The following is a 7,213-nucleotide window of genomic DNA, read 5'->3' as shown; positions in this document are numbered from 1 at the left end:
CTTGGGGCTGTAATCAATGAATAAGAGTTCATTGCAGCTGACAAAGTTATCACCAAATTTGGCCCATTCCTAGTGTCATGGTGGCTGGACTCCTTATAGAGCAGCTTTTAATCCACTTAAATATCAGTACAGTACTCTACAACTATAACTAGTTATGGCTTTACCTTAGAAGAGCTGCAGATAACTGCTAATGAATTTAACCACAGTGGTTAACACCATCTTCTGCCAGAGGCCACCAATTGGTACCTGAATGTAACAAGCAGTGTTAAGAGCTCATACATTAATGCAAAACTGTCATATGGAACAAGGATCAATACAGAATTTTGACAACATGTCGCAGCCCTGCTATTACTGCTAGTTCCTGATGGCCTAGTATGCATCAGTACATGTTAGGGTATGACCTACTGGAGACAAGCACTGCAGAAAAGGGCCTGGTGCCCTGTGGACTATAGGCTGGTCATGAGCCAGTAGTGTGACCTTGTGGCCAAGAAGGCCAATGGTATCCTGGGGTGCATTAATAAGAGCATGACCAGTAGGTCAAGGGAGGTGATCCTATCCCTCTACTCTGCCCTGATGAGGCCAAATTTAAACTACAGTTCTAAGCTCCACAGTTAAAAAAAAAAAAACAGGGATCTCCTAGGAGTCCAGTGGAGGGTCACGAAGATGATAAAGGGCCTGGAGCACCTCTCTTATGAGGAAAGGCTGTGCAACCTGGGTCTGTTCAGCCTTGAGAAAAGAAAACTGAGAGGGGATCTGATCAGTTGTCTATAAATACCTAAGGTGCAGGAGGCAAAGGGACAAGGCTGATTTTCAGCAGAGCTGAAATGGCCACAAACAAAAGCATAGGAAGTTCTGCACAAATGAGCATAAGAACTTCTTCACAGTGAGGGTGATGGAACACAGGAACAGGCTGCCCGAGGGGTTTGTGGGTGTTCCTTCTCGGGAGATGTTCAAGACCCTCCTGGACACCAAACTGTCACACCTACCTGCTTCAGGGAGCCTGCTTTGGCAGTGGGGTTAGATTTGGTCATGCCTTAACATCCCTTCCAACATCTGTGATTCTATGATTCTGTGAAGACTGTTAACTCCCTTTATATGATGAAGGCCTAGCAGCAGCCAATAGAAGAAATCAGTAACTCTCCCACTGAATGAATGTATTAGCTGCTAATAAGTTTTTCTGATTTGAGCTCCCACTACATTTACACTACAGTCAATTAGAGCTGACAGAAGATTTAACATGTCTGGGTGAATAATGCTCTCATTATGATTGCAGTGAGCTGTATGATGAAAATAAACCCCATGAAGTAAGATATCCTTAAAAAAACAAAACAAAAAACAAAAAACAAAAAACAAAAAAAAAACTTTTTTTTTTTTTTTTTATTTAAATCTGGAAATAATGGAGACTATGATGATACAGAAAATTTTCCCTTGAGGTCTCCTTTTGTTCAATATTTCACAACTTATGTAAAACATAGAGATTAATAGAGCTGAGTTATACTATGCATTTGAAAGCACATGGCAAGTAACTGTGGGTGATTTCTGGACTAACATAGCAAGGAAGGGACTGGAATGCTGGGGTGGGATGGTGAAAAGCAGCCCAGCCTACAGGCTCAAAGTAGCATTGTGTTATCTTTCTGTCTGTTCCTGTGAACCACAGAGCAAGGTTACCACCTGACCATAGCAACTGGTCTTCTGAAGGGAGAGAAGCATATATCCTCATCTGAATGGGTCAGTGCATTAACAGGATGGGTCTTTAATTATCTAGACTATGAAGTCACATCAGCGTAAGAAGAGGCCAGCCGTGCTCTGATCTTACCTACTGGTGTTTGGCCAAAATGCTTTTCTTTCTTCCTAGTGTCTTAGAAGGAACATCGCAGGGCAGACCGAAAGATGAACAATAGCTTCACCATTGTCCTCCTTGCAGAAAAATTAACAAAAGCTTGTTTGTTTGCTCATGGCTATTACATGCCTGTACTGCAGTACTATATTTTATGAAAAAACAGACTCACTTTTTATCTGCTCTTTCATGTATTTCTGATTCTTTTCCTTTCAAATTTTGTAACACACATTTAGTGTGTGTGGAAGGCAGGTGCAGGCTACAGGCACATGGTGACAGGTAAATGATTACTTTTCTCTATCCCCACCTCTGAGCTGGGGATTTTCCACTACAGTATCTTTGCTTAGGGAAAATTTTAGAATGGCAGCAGAGTCTCAAGCTGTCTGATTTTAGTGCTGATAGAATGGCACTTGATTTGCTTGACTAAGGAAGCTGCTGGCAAAAAAATGTTACAATTGCCAATTTACTTGTCTCCATGCATATTTTGGCTCCATATCAACTTTCTGAAGTTTTTTTCCAGTCAGGTGCAAAATAATCTGCACATCTGCTATGCAGAGAAATCTAAACTTGATGCATTTTATTTATTTGTACAATTTTATGCTAAAGTATAGTTTGATGTGTTGTAAAAGTCGGTGCTAATTCTACTAATTAAAGATATAACCTCAACATAGAATGAACAGATTTTTCTCTTACTGAGAATGTTTGTTTGTTTTGTATCAGAAGCCTTTCATGCTTTAGAACACCAGCACAGGACACTTTACATGGGAAAATATTTGAGGTTGCTTCCTTCCTATTCTCATCCTCAAATACATGACTTTACATGATTACTGATGTTATAAAGTCATAGCTCTAAACAAGATTTGTTGATGTCCTCATGAAAAGCCTTCTAAGCAGAGATCACAAAATAAAAGACCAAAGCAATCTATATTATTAAATTACCGCAGCTCAGATGCTATGTACTTTGTACTTTTATAGACATACTCGTTTTATTTGTATTAAAGCAAAAACTGTTCTCACTCTATGTAACAGGTTTGTACTACAAGTAGTTTTGCCTACATAATGCAGTTTTTTTGAAATGCATAGAATGCATTTGTATAAATACACAGTAGTCTTAACGCACACAAAATACTTCTAGACAGACCTTAAGTTTTAAATTTGAAATACACAAATTAAATGACAGCAAATATACTATTCAGTGCAAGTAAAGGCATTAGAGTCTCCCTTCCATTGCTAGCACACTGCTAAAAAACTAACCCATTGTAAAATATGTAAAATGGAAGGTGGAAAATGAAAACTTGGAGAACTGTTTTACAGGTACTTGGAAATAATGCTTACTTAATTCAACAAATTACTCCTATGTTACAAGACATATATTTATACATACAGCGTAAGGTTGTGCTTAGATCTAATGTACTTGAAGAAGAGATAAATAGATGCTTAAGCTCATAGCTGAAAATCAGCCCAGATATAGAGAATTGTAAAGCCAAAATCTTGGATGATTTGAAGTAATTGGCATTGTAACATCAGCTTTCCTCAGTAATTTGAGCCTTCAAACTTCCAAACTTCTTGAAAGCTGGGTCAGGAATCTCACTTTCTGGGAACATTTGTGACTGCTGTGTGAGGGTTTGTTGCTTTTACCAATATAAAGAATAACAGCAGAAGAAAAAATTAACATCACTGATTGATTAAAAAGCTTTGTAAAATATTATGTCATGAGATTCTGAGTTACTCAAATATCTAGTTTTAGTTGAGAATTTTAAATCAGAGTAGGGCTAGTCCTTATTTCCTGCTATAATGTGTAAGAAATACAGCAATCGTATTTTATCCAGCCAAGTTTTCATACCAAACATGTTCTGTGTCTTGCTAGGAGAATTCTGGATAGTAGTGAAGTCACATCTATTATCCAGCAAGAAACTGAGCTTTTGGTTTATTATAATACCTGATTAAATTGACATATGTGGGAAAGGTAATAACACAGATGTATATTTATTTTTTCATATTTTCTTACTTGCACCTCTGGTACATGCATTTTTTTCCTTCCGCACTTTCCGAAGGCTTTTTGTTCTACTTTAATTTACCCCAGTTCTTTCGTGAGGAAATTTGAAAATAAAGGATGCAAAGAAGCAAGAATGGTTACTGGGGAAAATCTGAAAGGAAGGAAATATTACATGATCAGATTAACAGAAGAAATTTAAAGAAGGAATTTCCCAAAACATAATTGCTAGAAGTCTTATGCCATGATGCGATTAAGTTACTTATTTGATTTTCTACAATTTGTTGTATTTGATACTTCAATTTCAAATCTGAATTTGTGTTTGTTAGCTACTATAAAGTACTCTTGAAGTGCATGTTTGTACCTGAACAATGTTTTGTGTTGGTCCATCCAGTTTGGCAGAACCATCTCTTAGAATCAGAAGTACTGTGTTAGAAACTGCCTGGGAGTGTTAGCCCCAGATGGATTCCCACAATAAGGGCTTTCTTCTGATCTAGATGTTTTTCTGGAGACAGTATGTCTCCTGGCTTCTTTTGCACATAAAGCAGCTAAAGCATACATACATGATGCTTCTACAGGACTTACTGGCTTAAGACTCACAACAGTTTCAGAGATTCAGTTTAACACTGTTGTTTCATGTGCACTTCAATCAATTTACTTTAGTTTGACTCTGAAGTTCATTTATTACCCCAAACAAAATTCAGTTATTGAAATACTACTATATATTCATAAGCTTTAGTACCTATGATAAAAAGCTTCACTATGTAGTTTTATTTGGTAATGAATTGTTTAATCCTCAGTTTAACAGCTGAAATCAGCACCAGGGGTTTATTAAATGAACCTCTCAGTGAAATCAGCTAAAGGGAAGAAAAGGGATGTAAACAGATGAAGGACGGGGATTTCAGATAGGCAGAACATTTGGACAGCCATTACAGCACAGAACGAAACAGAGAGGACAAAGGCAGTGTAAAGCAGAGCCTCTGGCTACAGCAAGTCGAAGATCACTGAGCAGGAAACAGCAGAACAAAGCAATTCAGGGTGCAAATATGGTCTGCTGAATAACCCCTGAACCATTGGCAGACGTGAAAAGGTACAACTGAGCACACAGCAGAAGGGAAGAATAGATCTATGTGAGAGAAGCTGCCAGAGGCAGGAAAAAAAACACAGCCAAAATCACAGAATCACAGAATAACCACAGTTGGAAAAGACCTTCAAGATCATCCAGTCAAACCACCCACCTGCCATCAATAGTACTGACTAAACCATATCCCTCAACAAAAAATCCAGACTTTCCTTGAACACCTCCAGGGTTGGTGACTCCACCAGCTCCCTGAGCAGCCCATTCCAGTGCCTGACCACTCTTTCAGACAAGTAGTATTTCCTAACGTCCAGCCTAGACCTCCCCTAATGCAGCTTGAAACCATTCTTATCATCAGTTACACGAGAGAAGAGGTTGACCCTCAGCTCACTACAGCCTCCCTTCAGGTAGTAATGGAGAGCAGTGAGGTCTCCCCTGAGCCTCCTCTTCTCCAGACTGCACGTTCCCAGCTCCTTCAGCTGCTCCTCATAAGCCCTGTGCTCCAGACCCCTCATAGCTGTAGATTAATGAAGATGGGGAGAGCTTTCCTGCAGTAATTATTACAAAGTAATAGAGAGTAGAAACACAGTTTCTGATAAATCTAGGGGGCATCAAGAATAAAGAAAACTTTATGTCAGAACCATGACTTTTTAGTACGTAACTCCTCACTGAGCCATACTTCCTAATATTTGGTGTACTTAATATTGTGCTACTTTACACACTTCTCATCTGATAATGCTATGAAAAGTGCAAGAATTTTAAGATGTGCCTGTTTTTGAAGTTTTTATTTTCCAGAAGTTAAAACTTCTTAAATTGCTTTTGGTTAACTAACTTTCTAAAATGACAATTGATTAGTAATTGTATTTTGTTTTAATAGACACGTTGAAGAGATAGGCATTTTAAAATGAAGTTGTATTCAATTGCATATCATAATATAAATTTATAAATTATTCTCAAGCTTCTGTCACTTTCGTTCTGTTGCCTCTTTACTAGGAGATGGAATCTCAGTAGACACATGCCAATATAATATAATTAATTATATATTATTTTAGTATGTGTATTTAAATCCATCCCTTATTACAAAGCTTTGTCTTTTAATAAAAAAGAAAGACTTGAAGATGTGAAAATGAAGAAGTTTGAGGGAGACCAGGTACAAAGCACTTCCTTCGTAAGGGATTTATGCCATATAAAGAAGTACACTGATAATAATTCACTATATTCACTATTCTAATAATTATTCACTGCAAAACCCAAGAGAGATTGATATTCTCTATAGCACCAAGAGAACTCTAAACTGTAAAAAGGCATCACAACTACTCTGTAGCTGCTAATTCTTTAATAGTTTCCTCCTAGTCAAAAGAGAAGAAAATGCTCAGATCCGTAAGCAGAAAAAATTGTATCTGACTGTGAATTGCTTTTTTTAAAATTAGTTTAAAGATACTCATTATGCTCTCACTGAAGTCAGCAGCAATTTTGACATATACTGTGTTGCTCATACATGGGTCATTATGAAGGTTATGCTGATTATCCTGACATTCTGAAACATGTAGCCTTTTTAGACAAAGAAATCTGGCTCGTAATAATGTGTTATAGAATATGTAGAAAGACACTGCATGCAATATACATATCTCCAAGTTTCCTATTTAATCCTCCGCACACATCAATTTTATTTGAGAATGCAAGAAAGATCACAACAAGGATTATTATACTCCAACCAGTGCTCCAACCACTGACAAAACGCTTCAGTTAATTTTATTTCTCTTTTGATTCACTTTATTTTTTTATCCCACTTACAATTTATTTCTTTATATTCCCTCTTTGTACGTGGATTACTTTAAAATAATTGTTTCTGCCATCAGAAAAATGAAAATTCAGGGATCCTTTATGTATCATATTTATTGTAATAAATTAAACTCTTTTGGTCTGAAACCTAAAGGTACACTTTAACTGAACTTCTCCGTTTCAAAGCAGTAGTAGTGAGGAGTTAAAAGGTGCTGCTATTCCTTTCTCTAGTCTTTTGCACAAGCAGATGAATTCACTCTTGCAACAACTTAATGGTATGATTCAGTTTCTTCAGGTAAAACTGAGAGTTGACATGGGACTGAATCCCCGCAATGGTACCATGGAGGCGACTGTAGAGTCTCAGATTTCAAAGCTGAGGGTAACGTTGTTTTCAGAGCTTCTAGATTTTTCTAAATTAATAAAATTCAGTATTCAGAATTCATCTCTTCTCCTGACAACTCAAATTTTGGCCATACATCTTCGAAAGGGAAAACGCAACCCTAAACCTTCTGACAAAATTGGA

This window comes from Tympanuchus pallidicinctus, unplaced genomic scaffold (genome assembly GCF_026119805.1).
Source record: "Tympanuchus pallidicinctus isolate F22 unplaced genomic scaffold, pur_lepc_1.0 scaffold9, whole genome shotgun sequence".
Classification (NCBI taxonomy): Eukaryota; Metazoa; Chordata; class Aves; order Galliformes; family Phasianidae; genus Tympanuchus; species Tympanuchus pallidicinctus.
This window is presented reverse-complemented; position numbering follows the sequence as displayed.